The sequence below is a fragment of the Gracilinanus agilis genome, chromosome 1 (assembly GCF_016433145.1).
Source record: "Gracilinanus agilis isolate LMUSP501 chromosome 1, AgileGrace, whole genome shotgun sequence".
Classification (NCBI taxonomy): domain Eukaryota; kingdom Metazoa; phylum Chordata; class Mammalia; order Didelphimorphia; family Didelphidae; genus Gracilinanus; species Gracilinanus agilis.
In genome coordinates, this window is record NC_058130.1 from 783123123 (window position 1) to 783143412 (window position 20290).

Consider the following 20290-nt stretch of genomic DNA (forward strand, 5'->3'; position numbering starts at 1 on the left):
GCCTAAACTTGCCTGAATGGAGATATTCATTTTTACATCACCCACCTCCCAGGCTTATTCCAGGGAAAGCACGTTGTAGACCTCAGACAGATAAAGAAAGGAGAGCTGGCATTACTTCTTTTTTTTCTTTTTCTTTTTTTTTTAAACCCTTAACTTCTGTGCATCGGCTCCTAGGTGGAGGAGTGGTAAGGGTGGGCAATGGGGGTCAAGTGACTTGCCCGGGATCACACAGCTGGGAAGTGTCTGAGGTCAGATTTGAACCTAGGACCTCCCTTCTCTAGGCCTGACTCTCAATCCACTGAGCTACCCAGCTGCCCCCATTAGTTCTTGTATGGTACAGTGGAGAGGGAGCGAGGTGGCACAGTGGATAGAGCACCAGGCCTGGAGTCAAGAAGATTCACCTTCCTGAGTTTAAATCGAGCATCACACTATCTGTGTGGCCCTGGCCAAGTCATTTTACACTCTTGGCCTCAGTTTCCTCATCTGTAAAATGAATTGGAGAAAGACATGGTAAATCAGCCTAGTATACTTGCCAAGAAAATCCCCAAAGGGGTCATAAAGAGTCAAACACAACTAAAATGACTAAACAAACAACATGGTGGATAGTATTGGACTGGAGTCAAGAGAACCCTGAATCCCGTCTTTGATATTCGCTGGCTTGTAACCTTGGGCAAGTCACTTGATCCTATGAGCTATATATAAAATGGGATGATCGCAGTATCATAGATTTTCTGCCGGAGGAGATCTTAAAGGCCATCCCATTGGAAAGATGAGGACACTGTCTTCTTCCATGCAGGGATCCCTTCCAGGTGACTGTCACCAGACTCCTCCCACCAATGCTGCACCTCCCACTCCACCACTAGCGTCCATCACTGGGACCCCCCCACCCCAGCCAGCCTGGCCTGCTCCCAGTGTTCTCAGTGGTCTGGCTTCCCAGCCAGCCCACAGCTGACCTTCCACCTACCTTGGTCCTAATGGCAATGGGTCCTTCTACCCCAAGCAATGGCCAAGCCTGGATAAATGAGGCTGGTACAAGGCATGAGATTCTGCCCTTCTTTCTCTACCCACCCCCACCTACCCATCCTAGCCTATATTTCCCAAGAATGCCAGGGAAGAGTACCAGGCCCTTTTCCAGAGGGAGAGGGGTCAGGGCTTTGAGTGAGGAGTGAGCCAAAGGTGGAGAGAGGACACCTACAGATGTCACCAGGCCCCAATAACTCAGGGGCTCTATGGTCTTATTCACTTGGAACTTGCCCCCCAAAAGTCACCTTTTTCACAGAGGAGTTCCATCCCAGCTGCAGCAGGGATAAGAGGCAACCAAAAGGCAGGAGGGAGCCAGCCTGACCTGGATGGCTGGCTGAAGAGGCACAACAGTCCCTTCCTTTTATAGGTTGTTTTTTTTTTCAGAAGGGAACACAGTATTGGCTTTGGAGTCAGAAAATTACGGGCACTGCTATTCCCATCTTGTGACCTCAGCCTCAGTTTCCTCACCTATACAATCAAGGGAGTCGCTTTAAATCTTTAGATCTATGATTCCATATTAATTGAGCTTTAGAATGGCTAGGGTGTTTACCCTGGTCATTACCTCTCTGTGCCTCAGTTTCCTCATCTGTGAAAGAATGGAGTCAGAGCAGAAGACCTCGAGAGCCCCTCCTGGCTCTTATAATTTATGATTTCTACCTTAGGCTTGGTGGAACAGGTGGGAAGGGTCTAGCCACTCTGAGAACCCCAGCGAGAAAATGTTAGGGTCCCCCTCCCCACCGCCAGCTGGGGCCCCTGGGCTCAAAAATGAGGAGGAAGGGCACATAGAGTCTCCCCACAACATCCTCGGACTCTGTTTTCTGCCAATCAGCCACCACCTTCTCTAGGTGATCCCTGCCGGCCACAGCACAGCCACGGTCTCCAGAGCCTGTCCCCCTGGTAGTCTGGGGACTTTTCCTCTCCCACAAGGGCCCCCAAATGCTCCTTGTTTATTTATGTCCAGTGATCTCAGCGCTATCCATGAGCACATATTCTTCCCAGTTATTCTTAGAGCTGCTAAGACTCCCCAGGAACCAGCTCCGCAGAGAGCTCTATTAATAACCCAGTGTCTGCTCGGCAGAGGGGGAGACCTAGAGATTCGCTGCAGATTCCGCCACCAGCTTGGGATTTCTTTAGTGAAGTGGCTCCACTTGAAGAGACTGCAGAGAGATCACAGCCACGAAAATGCCCAGAGAAGGCAGAGAGGTGGGCTTGCCTCTGCCCTCTAGCGAGCATGTGGTCCAGGCACCGGGCTAGCACTGGGGAGCCAAGGAAAGGCGGGAGCCAGTCCCCACTCTCCAAGAGTGCACAGTCTAATTGGAGAGACAACACGCGGACAGATTAGGTCCAAAGGATATAGGCAGGAGAGAGCAATTGGACATAATCAGCAGACAGAAAGGATTACCACTAAGGGCGATTGGCAAAGGCTTCTTACAGAAGATGGGATTTGAGGAGGAAATCTGGGAAGCTGAGGGTGGAAATGAGGATGGAGAGGCATGTGGGGCAGCCAGGTGAGGGAGCCAAGTCTCCGATACCACTTGGCTGTGTGTTCTAGGGCAAGTCATCTTATGCCTCTGAGCCTCAGTTTCCTCATCAACGGTCACAGAACCTCAGAGCACAGGAGTCCGAAGTTTTCTTGGCCGGCCCTTACATGGGCAACAGCAGTGATCATCCAGCCTCTCTGGAAAGATCTCAGGGGACAAGGCATCCAATACCTCCCCTTGCATCCTGTTCCACTAATGAACAATGGGAAGAGCAGAGTATTGGCTTTGAAGGCAGGATGACCAGAATACCGTAGCTATGTGCCCCTGGACAAGTCACTGCATTTGAACATCAAAATCTCGCCAGTAAAATGAGAATAAAAATACCCACAGTGCCTTTCCTGCTTTATAGGATTGAGATATGTGTGTAAAATTAAATATGACTGTTTAAAAGTACTTTATAAACTTTAAAGCGAGGCAGGTAGGTGGCTCAGTGGATGGTCAGCCAGGCCTGGAGATGGGAAGTCCTGGGTTCAGATCTAGCCCTAGATACTTCCAAACTCTATGACCCTGGACAAGTAGTCACTTAATCGCAATTGCCTATCCCTTCCTCTACTCTTCTTCCTTGAAACTAATACTTCGCTTCTAAGATGGAAAGTAAGAGGGTTTTTTAATGATGTAGTGACATATAAATGTTAGCTGCAGGGATGATGACTTGAGGAGGTGGAGAATCGATTGGAATCCGTGCTTTTTCTAGTGGAGGGAAATCCCAGGGAGGGATCTCCTTTTGCTGACAGCACCTCTCTGCAAGGTATACTCTTGGACAATGGCTTGGGGCCCCCGAGGGCACCTCATCACTGAAAGGAAGCTCAGCCATCATGTAATCCCAGTCTCCCATTTTACAAACGGTGGGGCTGAGGGTCATGGAGGAGGGATTTGCCCAGGGTCCCTGGCAAAGCAGCCAGCCTCTCATACTGCTAGTATTGCCATATTAGAATGACTAGTATTAGTATGACCAATTAATATTTTTATTTGTTATTATTTTATTTGTTTTTATTATTTTATTTTTTATTTTCATTTGTCATTAACATATAATAGCAGTTGATTATTTGTTTTTATTATTTGTTATTTGTTATTATTAACGCTATAATAGCAGTTTATTATTATTTGTTTTTATTATTTATTATTTGTTATTATTAACGCTATAATAGCATTCTTACACCGAGTCAGAATCTGCCTCCCTAACCCCAGGTGTTAGTTATTATTGGCGGTTTCCAGTTATTCTTATCCTAACCCCCATTTCTAAAGGACTTTGAAACTTATAAAGCACCTTCTTCACAGTCACTTTGGGAGACAGATGTTTGTAAACAGTAGCATACCCATTTCGCTGTTGGAGAAATTGAGGCTCAGCAAATTGAAATGACTTCCCCCGTGTGTCTGGACTTGAACCTAGTTCTTCTGACTCTGAAGCCCAGTGTTCTTCCTGGTCACCCATCAGCCTTTGTGGCCAGCTCAGCTGAAGTTGCTGTCCTCAGTCCTGCTCAGACTTAATTTGGTACATTTTCTTCAGAAGGAACTGACCATGTTTCTACAGGAGAAGAGAAATCTCAAGGGGCAAGGGGGGAGGGGGAGGGACCCAAAAGCTAGCTTCAAGTATTTGAGGAGCTGTCATGGGAAGAGGGCATGAGCCTTGCTCTGCTTGGCTCCAGTGGCAGAACTAGGACCCTTGGCTGACAGTTGCAAAGATGTCCATTTAGGCTGATTGCTAGGACATTTTCCCCACCATTCAAGCTGCCTCCAAGGGGCCTGGGCCTCCACAGGAGGTGGTGAGCTCCTCCTTCCCCCCTTGAGCACCTTCGAGCTAAATCTGAAGGAGGAAGGCTGAGTCACCTGCCAGGGATTTGAAGATTCTGCTCTGATGTGGTCCCCAAAGTCCATCTGAGATTTTCTAATTCTGAAAGACCGGGAACATATCGAATCCTTCTTCCACATGACATCCTTTCATATTCTTGAAGACAACTCTCACATCTCCTCAAAGTCTTCTCTTCTCCAGGCTAAACATCCCAAGTGAGTTCCCTCGACAGATCCATGGCATGGCTCCAAGTCCCTTCTCCAGCCTCGCCTCTCTCCCCTGGAATCCCTCTGGTTTGTCAATAGGCATCGTGATGCCCATGGTAGGAACACGATAGGTGGAGCGAGAGGAGGAGGAGCACTTGGCAAGATGGAAAGGGCTGTCGAAATTGGAGCTGTTTGGATTGTTCTGAGGCTGTGCGGGGAATGGGAAAATGCTCTGGAGTTTGAATTAAAACAGCTGGATTCAAATCCTGCCCAGTCTCATCCCATCTCTTGCCTTCACCACTGACAAGATAAAGGAGTTGAACTAGAGATCTCTAAGGTCTCTCCTCCCCCAATGATTCTCTCCAACAAGTGGCTAGGAAATGCTTCCACTCAGGGGCCCTGATTCCCTTCATTCGTGTGCCCCTTGCATACAGTTATCTTCCTCTGCCCGTAGTTTTTAGTTCTTTATTCAAAGATTTTATTTTTCCCATTAAGTGTAATAACAATTCCCCACATGCGTTTCCCCAAATTCTGAGATCCAAATGGTCTCCACCCCTCCCTTTCCTCCCTCCTCTTGGAGACGGTAAGCAATTTGATCTGGGCTATACGTGTACCATCATGGGAAAGATGCTTCCATATCTGAGCAGAGCTTCTGTAGCCAAGAGGAAGGAATACGGGAATATGGGAAGTCCAAAGACACTGACTCCTTCCCCTCTGCCCACAAAATGCCCATGTCTCCTTCTCCCTTAAAAGCGTCTCTCCCGATCCTTCCATCTCTTCTGCCATCCTCTATCTCTTCTGCCCTTTGTAGCTAAAGCTTGTTTCCAATTGGTGTCACCACTTGCTCTTCTCTTGTTCTCTTCTTGACCTCTTACAATCTGCCTTCCAACCCCCTCATTCCACCCACAATGTTCTCTCCAGAGTCTCCAGTGATCCCTTACTTGCCAGATCCAATGGCTTCTTCTCAGTTCTCATTTTGGTCCACTGCTCTGTCACATGGGACACCGGTCACCTTCTTCTCCTTGCTATTCCTTTTCTCTCTCTGCCACTGGCTCCTGTTTCTCCTCCTACCCCTCAGATCCATCCTTCTCTGTCTCCTTTGCTGAATCCTCTTCCAGATTATGCCCTCCAACCACCAAACATCCCACAGGGTCTCTCCTGGGCCCTCTTCTCTTCCGTGCCTGCACTATTTCATTTAGGGATCTCCTCAGTTGCGGTGGATTTCCATCTCTCTCCTGATGATTCTCAGATCTACCTAGATCTGCCCCAACCTCTCTGCTGGCCTTCAACCTTACTTCTCTAATAACCTATAGGACAACCTGAACTGGACTCAAAGTGTCCAAACTCATTAATTTTCCTTCTAAACTCTTCCCTCTCTTCTAATATCCATATTCCTGTTAAGGGCAACACCATCCTGCCAGTGCCGCAGGCTGCCAATCTAGGCATCAGTCTTGGACACTTCACTTTCTCTTATCCCCCAAATCAAAGCTGTTGCCGAGGCCTGCCAATTTGGCCCCCGCAATCATGCTCTCTCTCTCTTTTTTAATAACTCTTACCTTCCGTCTAAGAATCAATATTATATATTGTATACAGAAGAGCTGTAAGGGTTGGGTAATGGAGGTTAAGTGACCTACCCAGGGTCACACAGCAGGGATGTGGCTGAGGCCAGATTTGATTACTGAACCTCCCATCTCCAGGCCTGGCTCTCTAACCACTAAGCCACCTCGCTGCCCTCTGTAATATCTCTTGAATATACCTCCCCACTTCTCTCCTGTGACATACACCCCTACTTGAGCCTCATCACCTCACACCTAGACTCTTGAAATAGCTGCCAGTGGATCTGCCAGGCTCAGGTCTCTTTCCCCACTTCAACCCATCCTCCAGTCAATGACCAAAGTGGTATTCCTAAAGCACAGATTTACTCGTTGAACTGTAGAGGCCTCCCATTGCCTCTGTTTGGCATCATTCAAAGCCCTTCCTAACCTAGCCCTTTCCTGTTTTCCACTCTTCTTACACCTTGGCCAAGTTCTCTTCGAGCCAATGACACTGGCCTCTAGGCAGTTCCATGGACAAGACCCTCCACCTCTCAACTTAGGATGCTTATTAAAGCTTAAGATTGCACTAAGACTTTGGGACATCCTCTACAAATGTTAGCTGTGATCATTGGTTGCATATTTGCATGCCTGTTACAACTGCCCTCCTAGATGCTGAACTCCATGGAGGCAGCCTGAGTCTTAGCTAAACTTTGTGCCTCCCCCCAGCCTGATCACAACTCACTTCAAGGCTTATGGAATGCTTTTTTCACAGGAATTCCGTAAGGTAGATAGGATAAATATTATTTTCATATTACAAGTGAGGAAACTGAGCCTGAGAGAGGGGGAATGAGTCAGTCAGGAAAGATTAGAGCCAAGATTCAAATCCTAATTAGTGTATCCTAACCCCAGAAATCCGATGTGTCTTCCTCTCATTTAGCTGACTGCGCTTATCTTTATATACAGTTGGTATTTAATGAATGGTTGCTAAATGAGAAAGGAAGAAGGAAATGCAACTCCACAAGCATTTCTTAAGCGCCTCCCTTAGTCACTGTGCTGGGCAAACAGAATCCAAAGGGAAAAGAAGTAGCTCCTACCCTCAAGGAGTTTACACTCTATATGGGAAAGTATGTAAAGAAAAAGAGAGAAGAAAGGAAGAAAGGAAGAAAGAAAGAAAGAAAGAAAGAAAGAAAGAAAGAAAGAAAGAAAGAAAGAAAGAAAAGAGGAAAACTTTGTATCCTGTAAGTGATAAAGTAAGGCACTTTGTAAAAATATGTTATGAATGCATTCCTAGATTTGGATTTCTTTTTTCCAAAAGTTTTCTGGCGAGGCAGTGGTTTGGCCTTCAGGGCCCATTTTTCCATGAAAAAGAAAGGTTTGGGTTTCAGAGCATGCTTGTGAACGCAGCTGCCTGGAAGGCGGAGGCTGGTGGATCTCTTGAGCTCCGGAGTTCTGCGCTGCAGTGGGCTAAAGCCAATCGAGGGAAAGTAGATAGACAAACGTAGCTAGCCTGAGGGGGAGGGGTGGGGAGGCCCCTGGTGCCACAGCCACCTGCGGGAAGCAAAGCCCTTCCTGGCAGGGGAGGGATCACCCACTTGGGAGTCCGAGGCCCCGAGAAGCGGCCACAGGTCCCCCCTTGTGCCTCCCTGGCTCTGCTCTCCCTTAAGTATGGGGCTTCCGAGGGCCGGCGCTGTCCCTGTCGTGGTGCTGATTCTTGGCTCCCTGACCAGCGGGGGCACTAAGGCTGCGATCAGCCCCGGCCCTGGCACTGCCAGTCCTCGGACCCTGGGGAAGCAGCACGTTCTGCCTGAGCCCGAGTTCGCTCCTCTATAAGCCGGCTACTTATCAGGCCACAGTCCTGAGGAAGGTCCTTTGCATGGAATTTTTGAAATGGAAGCTGCTATTATTCTTATTACCCATCATTATTATAGGCAACTAGGTGGTGTGGCGGATAGGATACCTGGCCTGGAGTCGCCTCAGACACTTAACTGGGTGACCCTGCGCAAGTCACTTCACCCTGTTTGCCTCCGTTTCCTCCTCCGTCAAATGAGCTGGAGGAGGAACCGGCAGTCCGCTCCGGGATCTCTGCCAAGAAAACAGCAAAGGGAGCCCTGAAGAGTCGGACATGGCTGAAAAGCGCCTGAACAGCAATATGTTATCCACGGGCAGAGATCGATCATACCAACAGTCCACACTATTAGTCTAGCTGGGTCTCCACCTCGTTTTATGAGGGGGAAACTGAGGCCCAGAGGAGGAGGCTTGGAGGTGGGAACACTGGGGGCTGCTGGCCGAGTCCTTCGGCTCCCAGCCCCCTCCCACCCAGCGCGGCCTTCCTCCGCCATCCTCCCCGCCCTCGTACCCCGCCCCCATCCGGGAGCCCGGCATTCTCTTTTTCCCGGGCTCACAGCGAGGCTGCCTGGGATGGAGAAAGGCAGGAGAAGCCCTTGAAGTGCGCGCCTTTGAATTGATGGTTTCTATGGCAACGCTTGGTGAGGAGGAGGGGGCGGGGGGGGGGCTCTAGCGCGGGAGCTACGCGAGCCCGCCAGATCCCTCCGCCGCGCGGCTGCTGCTGCTGCCCGGGTTGAAAGGAAAGCCATCTTTTATTTATGCGGAGGGAGCCCACGAGCCCCCGCAGGCCGGGCACTGGCAGCGTGGCGCAGCTGGCCCAGCATCCCCCGAGCTCCCAGGGGGCGCTGCTCTCGCCTGGCACCTCCTGGGCATTTGGCAGCTCGGTGTGAAGCGAGGCTGAGCTCAGTCCATCTGGACCCCGAGACCCAGGGGCCCCAGCGGGGAGGGAGCCTCTGCGCCCCCCACCCCCCCACCCCCACGCGGGGCGCCCACTGCCAGGAAAAGAACAGTCCCTGCGGCTGCTCCGGGGGCCCGGAATGACCCCACGACCACGGAACCGCTTTTCTTTAAGTGCTCGGCCTGGTGCCAATGCTGCCCATTCGGGGGAAACTGAGGCAGGCAGCATGGCTTCCTGGGTAAGAGCCTCCCGGCTCTGGGATCTTAGTCAGGTCTCTGGCTCTTCCTCTGTGGGCATCCTGGCGCTCCCGTATAAACTAACGGGGTTGGGACTGCTGAATTCAACGACCTTTCCCGGATCTGCTATTCTGAGCTCTTTGATCTGCCCGCTTAAAGCTTGCCTCAGCTCTCTCAAGGGCTGCCCGGGGCAGGGGGTTGTGCAGGATAGAAAAACGGGGGCAAACTGCAGAGGCAGATCTGGGCTCCCCAGAAGGGGGGTTCAATATCTATCGAGAGCCCGCTAAGGCAAGGATACTTTGCAACAACTCTGCAGACAGGAAGGCCCAGGTAAAATGACTTATCCAGGGACATACAGCTAATAAGTGTCTGAAACGGAATTTCCTGCTTCTGGGCAGCTAGGTGGCCCAGTGGACAGAGCACTGGCCCTGGCCTCAGAAGCAGCAGGACCTGAGTTCAAATGTGGCCTCAGACACTTAGTGACCCGGACAAGTCATTTAACTGTTTGCCTTAAGCCGCTGGAGAAGGAAATGGCCAGCCACTCCAGTAGCTTTGCCCAAAAGCCTCCAAATGGGGTGAGGAAGAGTCCCACGGGACTGAAGAACTTCCTGATTGCAGGTCCAGCATTCGATCCATTATGCCACCCAGACTGCCTTACAACTACTTCTCTGAAAGTGGAATGGGCTGCCTCGTGAGGTAGTGAGCTCCCCATCACCAGAGGTTTCCTGCCACTTCCTGCGGCCCCTTCTGGCTCTGCGGGTTCCTAACTCCCCACGGTCTACCCTCTAAGCTGTCACCATTGGTGACACCTCAAGGTGGACCCAGCAGCTGAGAAGAGCTTTGAGAGTTGTTTTGGACGGGAGGGAGAAGCAGTGCCCCATGAGGGGCCTTGAGCAGGGCAGGGCAAGGGCAGAAAGACAGAGCAGCCAAGCAGATTGGGTTTAAGTTGCGCCTCAGACACTAGCTGTATGACCCTGGCCAAGTCACTTAAATTCGGTGCCTCAGTTTCCCTCATCTGGAGTAAAATGATGGAATAAGACGCCCTGGCTCCAATTTTGTGACTCAGAGCAAACTAATGGGTGCTTTGGGCAAGCCTCCCCTCTCCCCAACCAAAGTTAGCCAGGGGTCTCTGCTTGCCCCCAGCCTCTCGTCCCAGGTGGCCCTGGCCCAGCCGGGCTCGGCAGAAATGAGGTCTCTGAGAGGGGCAGCAGCGTCCTGGCTTCTCCAGGGGATCGTGGGCAGGGGAGGAGGTGCCAGCCATGGGCTCAGCAGACAGTCTCTGGGCCCGCAGCACAGCCAGCGCCAGTCCCTCAAACTGTTTTATCACCTAATTCCAGCTCCTCGGGTCTGATGCTGGCAGGAGGCTGGCACAAAGGAAGGTCAGGCTGGCCACACGCGCCAAGCCCCAGGCAGGATGCCCTTCCCGGGATCCACAAGCCTCTAGCCCAGGACCAACAGCCCCCATTGCAATGGGGCTTCCAGGTTAGGAAACGCCGTCGCCTCCTTTGATTCTTACCCAAGGGCCGAGAGGAGGCAAAGCACACTGGCACTGCTGCTATCCAGAAGGGGAATGGGCTGCCTGGCGAGATAGTGAGCTCCCCGTCTCTGGAAGGATCCAAGCAGGGGCTGGGTGAACACTGAAAGGGATATAGTAGAAGACAGTGGGGTCCCGAGGTCCCATCCTCCCCCAACCCCAGCAAGGGGTGGCTTCTCTCCCAAAGTAATTTGCACTCGTTATGCATCTATGTACCTCCAGGTCTCCTTCCACACCCCAGAAGAGCCTTGAAGCCAGAGGTGGGGTCATTTGCCCTTTATGTCCTCAAGACGTAGCACGGCACCTGGCACGGGGGAGATGCTTCATAAATGGCTGTTGGGATTCCTTTTCCTCTTTGGAAAATGAAGAGTGACAGAATCAGAGATTTAGAGCTCAAGGGGGCCACGTCCTCCAAACTCTTCAAATGACAGAGAAGGAAACTGAGGCTCAGAATAATTAAGTAACTTGCCCAGAATCACACGGAGAGCAAGTATCTGAAGCAAGATTTGAACCAGTCTTTTTTTTTTTTAATAACCTTTACCTTCCATCTTAGAATCAATACTAAGGATCGGCTCCAAGGCAGAAGAGTGGTAAGGGCTGGGCAATGGGGGTTAGTGACTTGCCCAGGGTCACACAGCTGGGAAGTGTCTGAGGTCAGATTGGAACCCAGGACCTCCCATCTCTAGGTCTGGCTCTCTATCTACTGAGCTACCCAGCTGCCCCCAAACCAGTCTTCTTAACTCCAGCTCCAAAGCTCTGGCCACTTTTGCCATCCTCTGTCTGTCTCTGTCTGTCTGTCTCTCTCAGTCTCTGTCTCTCATCCCTCCTGGCTCCAACATTCTGGAGTCTGTTACCTGGTGAATTCATAGAAAAGGGAACGTGTAGTCTAAAGGGCTGAAGATGGGCATGGGGAGCCTTAGGAAGGCACAGCCTTTGGCATCACCTATCTGCAGGTCTAACAGAGTACAGAAGTGGGGAAAATAGGGGTTGGACTGTAAAGAGGCAGGTGTGAACTCTCCATTTCCTTCCTAACAATTAGAGCTGACTGAAAAGGAGCTGAGCTGCCTCGGTAGGTAGTGAGCTACCCATCTCTTGAGGTATTCGAGCAGAGCCTGGCTCACTGCTTGGCAGGAATGTTATAGAGAGAGCTTCTGTTTAGTCGTGGACAAGTAGGTAGTGAGTTACCCATCACTCCAAGTAGTCAAACAGAGCCTGGCTAACCAATTGTCAAGGATGTTCTAGGTGGAATTCTATTAAGGTGTGGTTGAAGCAGGAGGACTTAATGGAGTCCCAGCTCAGGAACGCTGGACTTCTTCAGTGGAGAGCCAGTCATTCGCTCCTCCTGAAAGCTCTGGACCCCTCGATGCCGCCTAGAAACTGGGCCGCCCTGGCCACCGCCCTGCTCCAGTCTTTAGCCACTTGGCGTCTCGGGTTCCCAGACAACTGAAAGGACTTGGGAGGCCCCTGAAGCCGGCGTTCTCCTTTTCTAGAGGAGGATCAGAGGTCCCAAATGGCAGCTCTGTTAGCCACAGTGCCAGAGAGAAGAGCAGCCCCAGCGCTCCAGCCAGGACTCTGTCTCTCCCGCCTCGGGAAATCTCCAGCTGTGCCCGCTTGCCGGAAGAGCGGCTGAGTTCCCAGCTCTGATCCAGCCTGACCCAGCTGAGGGCTCCGGTGCTGCTGACAGCCCGGCCTTCCTTCCACCCTCCTCAAACTCCCCGGAGCCTTTGCTCACACCTTCCCTGGCCTGGAGGAAAACAAAGCCTGTTCTGATGAGTGTCTCCGGGCTCGTCCTCCCCTGCAGAGGAGAGAGAGCGAGCCTGGCGTGCCAGGGATGAGGGCGCTGGCCAGGGCAGGGGAACAGCCATCTCCTCCTCGGCAGGATGAATCGGGGGCCAAGCAAGGACTCAGACACCAGGACTCAGACCGTAGGAGCGAGGATTTAGAAGTGGGGAGGTTGTTGCTGTTGTCGTTCAGTCGTTTCAGTCATGTTTGACTTTTTGTGACTCCATTTGGGGTTTTCTTGACAAGGATACTGGAGTGGTTCGCCAGTTCCTTTTCCAGCTCATTTTACAGATGAGGAAACTGAGGCAAACAGGGTGAAGTGACTTGCCCAGGATCACCTAGCAAATAAGTGTGTGAGGCTGGATTTGAACTCAGGTCTTCCTGACCCCAGGACCAGTGCTCTAACCATTGGTCCACCTAGCTGCCCTTAGAGGTCATCTACTCCAACCTTTCCATTTTGCAAATGAGGGAACTGAGGCCCACCAAAGGGGAAGTGACTTGGCCAAGGTCTGGCAAAATCAGGATCTGAACTGAGGTCCTAAGACTCCAAGTTCTCTCCTGTTGACTGTAGCTATCTCATGCCTCGTTGTTTCTGTGCTGCCTCCCAAGGCAGAGACCTTGTTTTGGCTTTTCTTTGCATTCCCAGCACTTAGCACAGAGACTGGCACATAGTAGGTGCTTAATAAAGGTTTGGTGACTGACTGACTTTACTTAGCTATTTCCTTTTTTCTCTCCCGTTAGAATACAAGCTTCTTGAGAGCGGGGACCGTAGGTTTACATTCCCTTGGATCTCTGATGCTTAGCACAGTTCTTGGCACACAGTCGGTGCTTAATAGATGCTTGTTGGTCTGTTGACTTGATTTGTTCCAAGCTGCCAGCGAGCTCAGATGTGGGCCGCAGGACACAAGATCATCGAGTCGAGAAGGGGCTCAGGAGAGGGTCAGGAGATGATTCAGGAAGCGGATCACCTGCCCCACTCCATCCGCCCTGGATGTTGCGCCACTCCATGCATTCTCTGCTCTCCCCTATTCCGCTGGTCAGACTTGCCCCATGCAGTCCTGGCATCGGCCCTTCCTTGTAGCCAGGTCAGACACGGGATGCCCACAGCCTGGGCACTCCTGCTCTGGGGAGGAAGTGGCTGAAGTTCCCCCAGACAGTCCTGGGATGAGGGTGAGATCGGTGTCACCGTGGCTCACTCTTCCCAAACAGGCACATGTTGTGAGGGATCTCGGGGGCCTGATACCCCAAATGGAGATAAATGCAGCCCCCTGCAACACCCAAGCTCCCCAAGGGGGGGCCCAGCCTCATGGCACAGCGGTGCCACCTTCAATTCCCCTTCTCCCATGATGCCACCAACTGCCCACCCTCTCTCCCAGAAAAGACTGCTATCGTTCCAAATATTCCCACCCGTGGGCTCCCCCATTTACTCTGGCAGCAGAACCAGAACCAGAAGCCTTTATTCCATTCAGGGGCTCCCCCTGGACCCAGCCCTCCAAGCAACCTGGGAGAAGTGCCCGTCCTCCTGCCCCTGTGCCCCACAACATGGCGCTGCCCCCCAGAGCTTCGTCTCTTTCTCCCGGCCAGAGCGCTCCTGGCCGGCTCTCCTGAAGCGCTCCTGGCCGGCTCTCCTGAAGCGCTCCTCGCTCTGCCTGCTCTCTAGGGGGGGTTTCCCAGCCTGCTCACTCCCCGCGTGCTTCCAGTATCCATCGACCAATTGGGCGACGGCCTCCCCTTTTCATTCTACGAAGTTTAATTGAATTAGAGACTCATCGATCGCGGGAGCAGTGGCTGTGACTAGAGTCTGAGCCCTGCGAGGGTCGGGAGAGAGTCTGGCCACGTAGGATGGCGAGGCCCCGAGCTGGAGGCCCCTCGGAGGCCCCCCAGGCCAGGTCCCGAGCTCGATGGCTTCCCCTGTCCTGCCCAGGGATCAGGAGGATCCTTCTTGCCGTGGCTGACAAGCTGAGTGACCTCTCTAAGGCTGGGGCCACCGTGGCGCCTCTCCGGGATCGCTGCGCCCTCCGAGCACGCTCCCACCCAGGCACAACCTCCAGTGAATGAACTCCGACCCCAGCCCTGGGATCAAATCTCGCCCACATCTCCATTCCTGGCCAGGACCAGAGGATCCATTTAGCCAGTGACTCCTGGCACCATCCTCCGCGACCTCCCCGCCCCAAACCCTCCTCCGAGGTGTCCTCCGGCCAGCGCGGAAGCTCGCCGGGGGCAGGGACTGTCTTCTTTGCTTGGATTCGGACCCTCAGCGAGTGTTTTTCACTCATTTTTCACTCATTCACTCAAGCCAAACCTCTGTGCCCTTCTTTGTACCTCCTGCCCAGAGCTCCTGGCTCGGCCCTCTGGGGACAGGGAGGGATTTGGGGGTCCTTGAAGCCTCTCCCCCACCCCAGAGAAGACCCAAGAGACCTGCCAGCAGATTTGAGGACCACAGATCCAGAGGTCTCCTGCCCAACCCCTTCATTCTACAGTGGGGGAAACTGAGGCCCGGGGAAAGGTCTCAAGGTTCCCCGGGCTCCAGCCCTGAGTCCCATGGCCAGGAGGGCAGTAGTGGGGGGCAGCGGGGCAGGCAGATGTGGTGTGCAGCTGAGAGCCCAGGCCAGGAGCCAGGAAGGGGCAGCCAGGGGAAGGAGAGAGGCGGCTCGAGCTGGGTCAATGGTCCTGCTGTTCAGGGAGGGGGCGTTGGGGGGGGGAGCTGGCCGCAGCCCCTTCATTTGTCTGTTTTCCTGTTTCCATTAATCATTGGACTCTTTCAGTGAAACGCTCTGGCCTTGGGAAGAAGAAAAGCCGGCTGGGAGAACGAGGCCGGCTTGCAGCGCTGAGACGGGGCCATTGTGTGGGGGACAATGAGAGGGCTCAGCTGGTGCTGCCAAGTGGAGGAGGCCTGGGGAGGGGCTGGGAGAGGGGGGGCTGCAGGGGAGCTGGGGGTGGGGAGATCGGACTCCAGAGGTCCCCACTGACGGAGGAGGGGCCCAAGGCCGGGAAGCAGGACAGCCGGGGATCCCACGCCAAGCTCTGGGGTTCCAGACTCCAGGTCTAGGCGAGTCAACAAGCTTTTAGGGAAAAAGAGAAAATTTTATTCCATAACATCCATCAAGCAACTTCTCTGTGCCAGGCGCTGTGCCGGGGCTAGGAATGAAATGGAGAATCTCCTCCCCTCCTGTGCTCAATCACAGCCTTCTGGAAGGGCTCCCTGCTCCTCTGTGCCTCCTGTACATGATCGGTGCATTAGAGCTGGGCAAACACGGTGCTCTGAAGGGACAAGACAACAAGTGGCCATGGAAATGGGTGTGTAAAGATGGGGGTCATCCAGCAGGCAAAGGAAGCAGGCAGAGGGAAAGGCTTGAGTCCAGTGGGAATTCGGGATAGAGGATCGGAGGGAAATCCTCCGAGATATAGCCAGAGGTCACTGGGTGCCCAATTGTGGAGAGCCCTGAATGCCAAGAAAATGAGTTTGTACTTGAAAGGCAATAGAGAGCCACTGAAGAATCTTCAACCTGGGAGAAATCTGATCAGATCCATGAGTAATTTGTTTTTTAATGTATAGACTTGCTCAGTGGGAAGACCTGAGTTCAAATCCAGCCTCAGGTACTTACTAGCTGTGTGACCCTGAGCAAGTCATTCAACTTCATTGGTCTTAATCCACTGGAGAAGGAGTACCATTGCCAAGAGAGCCCTTGCTCAGTAGGGTCTACAGAGTCACAAAGAATTAGACACAACTGAACAACGACAACCTATAGAGCCCACTCTGTGCTCTGCACTGTGCTAAGTGCTTTACCATCATTTTCTCACACACCTGTGAGAGAGAGAGCTAGCTGCTATTATCCCATTTCATAGATGAAGAAACTGAGACAAACAAAGGGTAAGCGAATTGTCTAGGAGGATACAGTGAGCAAGTGTCTGAGGTCAGGTTTGAACTCAGGTCTTCCAAGTGCAAGCCCAGTGCTCTACGCATCCCCTTGCTATCATTTGCCAAACGTTTCCTCCATCAGCATCCTTGTGCGCTGAGCCTTTGCCCCCTTCCCTCAGGGACCTCATGGATGCAGAGACAGTATGTGCCCCCTGCTCAGGTGGGGGAGAAGATTTGGGGGCCAAACGTCCTTCCTATGCCATCATAGCAAACGCCTTTCCTAAGCACTAATTGCTGTCTCCTGGCCAACCACTCCTCATGGGAAGCACACTGGTGGGGGCTCGCAAAAGCCAGTCCAGAAATCCCAAGGACTCAGGGCTCTCCCTAGACTCCTGAGGGGAGCGGACATCTGTCCCCCTCTGCAGGAGTCAGGGAAGTGGCCCTGCAGAAGGAAGGGGCTGCTACCTGTCCATGAGAAAGGCTGTGCTGGAGGGGGCGCAAAGGACGGCTTGGAAGGGCTAAAAAAGGGCTTTAGTGGGCCGCTGTGGTATCCCGGGCCTGGGAAAGGTCCAGATGGTTCTAATCCTATTTGCCTTCTAGGTGGTGGACTCTGGGCCTGCTTTAATGCTTGTGCGGCTGCCTCCTGGACCCCTTCTCCCCTAAAAAGAAGGCAGGCCAATCGCCCTCCCCCGGCTCTGCCGCCTCATTTCCCCAGAGAGCCTCGACAAGGCCATCTTGGGAGGTTCCTGTCCTAGAACCAGGTGGGGGATGGATTTATTGGCCCCCAAGTGGTCAGCGAGCCCCTGTTTGGGGTGATGGATGGGCCTCGGGGCTCTCTCTTAGCTTGGGCTCATGTCCTGTTAATTAGGGAGAGCAAAAGGAAGTGATTTATGGGTCCATCCAGCTGCCTGCCCGGAACAAGGAGGGGGAGGCGCTCAGCCCTCCTCACCGGCCTGGGGGGGGACCCAAGAATGGAGCAAGCACTCCCTCGTGGACCCTTCTTGCATCAGAGTGACCAGAAAGGGCAGCAGGCAACCGTGAGAGGCAGTGTGGCCTAGGGGAGAGAGAGCCCCAGGATCTGAGTGTCTCCCCCCAAAGCCATCTTGTATCTATACGGCATGGGCTCAACTGGGGCACCGCAGGGGGCAGAGCACTGGGTTGGGAATCAGGAACATTCAACTTCACGAGTTCAAATCTGAACTCAGAAACTTCCTAGCCAGGTGACCTTGGGCAAGTCTCTTTAACCTGTTTGCCTCAGTTTCCTAATTCTGTAAAATGAGCTGCAGAAGGAAATGGAAAACTACTCCAGATCTTTGCCAAGAAAATCCCAAATGGGGTCACAGAGCTGGGCACAACTGAAAATGACTGAATGACAACTTTTCTGGGCATGCAGAGTCTTGTCCAAACAAATGCGAGCTCCTGGAGGGCAGAAACCTTGACACCTAGCCACGTGCCCAGCACACAGGAGGCACTTAAGTGTTGGTTGGTTGATTGATTGATAGAGAGGGCTGACCTTGGAGTTCAAGTGTCCCCTTTGATGACATACACTAGCTGTGTGACCCAGGAAATGTCACTTAACCTCTGGGGAGCCCCCCTTTCACTGCCGCGCTCTAAGACTATTGACCAGAATTAACAGGGAGAGCTTCCTCACTAGGGATTCCTTATATCAAGAGGCCATGGGTCCAAACAAAAAAAAAATTCATCAATGATGAAACTGAGGCTCCAGGAGGAAATGTCTGGGGTCGGATTTGAACCCAGCACTCTGTCTGCTTTGCCTGGTTGCCTCAACAAGGGATTTCCATCCAATCGTGCATATCCTTTAAAAAATGAGAGAGAGACAGACAGAGAGAGAGAGACAGAGAGAGAGAGAGAGAGAGAGAGGGAGAGAAGGAGAGAGGGAGAGAGGGAGAGAGGGAGAGAGAACATTTCTCTTCCAGGTGGGACCACTGAGGATGGCCTCATGGAGGGAATCTTTTATCTACATGAGACAGCTTGAATTTGAGCCCAAGAAATTGGCCACTTTCTGCCACCTCACGCATTCCTATATTGGGACTTTTTTTTTTAACAGTTAAGACTCCAAGCAGTGCTGATGTTTTTGGGCTCCGTCAGACCTGTGATTTCATCAGTACATAGAAGTCTCTTTGGGGAAATTTTTTCTACCAATATGGATGGGCATCTGCTCTGTAACTTCTAGTTGTTTTTTTTAAACCCTTGCCTTCTGTCTTAGAACAAGTACTAAGTATTGGTTCCAAGGCAGAAAGAGGTAAGGACTAAGTAACTGGAGTTAAGTGACTTGTCCAGGGTCATAGAACTAGGAAGTGTCTGAGGCCAGCTATGGACCCAGGACCTCTCATCTCTAGGCTTGTCTCTCAATCCACTGAGCTACCTCGCTGCCCCTAACTTCTAGGTTTAAAGAGCTGCCTAATTTTAGAGGGCTTAATATCCNGGAGGAAGGAAGGAGGGAAGAAGGGGAGAGACAGAGTAGGAGACTACTGGGGAATGCTGATGAAGAGAGTTTAATGAAGTCATGACAGCAGAAGCTGAATTGCAGGTGGATGGAGAAAAGGGATTGAAAACTAAAGGCCATAGGTGAGAAGAGCTTTAACAAAGAATTATCCAGTGCATGGGAGGAGAGAGCTGGGATGGTGGGTGGACAGGATGGAAAGATCAAGGGAAGGCTCACGTAGGCCTGGAGAGACCTGGGCATGTTTGTAAACAAGTGGGACAGGGGTAGGGAAATGGGAGAGACTGATCCCGCCATCCCGGATTGGGAGGTATGAGGGTCCTCAAACTTCTGTGAGTTCTACCCTTCATTTTATAGATGGGGAAACTGAGGCCTATAAAGGCCCAAGGTCACACGGATAGGAGTTTAAGCCTAGAGTCTGAAGGGGCTTAGAGGCCATCTAGCCAAATAACAACAATAACAATAGCTCACAATATAAAGTTTACCAAGGGCTTTACCATCGTCGTCTCCTTTGATTCTCATAATAATCCTGGGAGTTAGGTGCCACTGTTATTCTCATTTTACAGATGAATAAACTGAGGCACAAAGCAGTTAGCTGACTTGCCCAAGGTCACACAGCTAGTATGTGTCTGGGACAGGATTAGAATTCAAGAGCCCAAGTCCAGTGCTCAATCTTGCCGTCTGGAGGCCCAGAGAGGTTTAACTACTTGGTTATTTAAGCAGAGCCATAAGGTCTTTGGTATAGAACTGGACCTCAGAAGCCACCTAATCCAACCCCCTCATTTTACATATGGTGAAACTGAGTCCCGTAGAGCTTAAGCAGCCTGGTCAGGGTCACAAATGGCCTCTGAATCCAGATGTCCTCAATCATCTCCCCATTACACTGCCTCCATCTCCCTCAACTAGACGTCTTTCTGATCCCTTCCACTAATTCAATTGGACCTAAAGAACTTGCCCACCATGAGAGCGATGCCCAGAGGGTCTGGGGATCCTGGGAGTTCCTCTTCCCTTGAGGTCTTCAAGCAGAGGCTGGCTGACCATCCAATAAAGAACCAGAACTGACGTTAGAACCTGCTGATCCAGATCTCGCCTCTACTACATGTCAGGTGGGGGACTTTGGACAATCAGTTGTACTGTGACATCCTTCCTGGATCATTTCTCCAGCTCCCATTGGCCCTGGGGCAAGATGGGTCTCCAAAAAGGTGGCCACTCCTTTCAGGCTAACTTTGTGAGGGGCCAACACTAGCTCACAGGCCCCCACTGGCGTGCTTCCCTTTGCCAATAAGCCAGGAGGTTCAGTTCTTTAGCGAAGGTATTGACTCAACTGGCAAAGGAAGAACAAAAGTTCCTGAGCATTTCCCTCGGAACCCTTGGGTGCGCCATCCCACCAATATGTACAGGTCAAATGGGGTAGGGAGGAGAGTGGGCACAAGATTAAAGTATGATCATGAATGACACATGAAGGAAACACATGTGGCTCACGACTCCAGAACTGTAGAGTCTCAACGTTCTTTCTTTCTTCAGAGGGTCTCTGTGGAGTTCACTGTGGGGGGATGGATGTGCTAAGTCACTTCACTA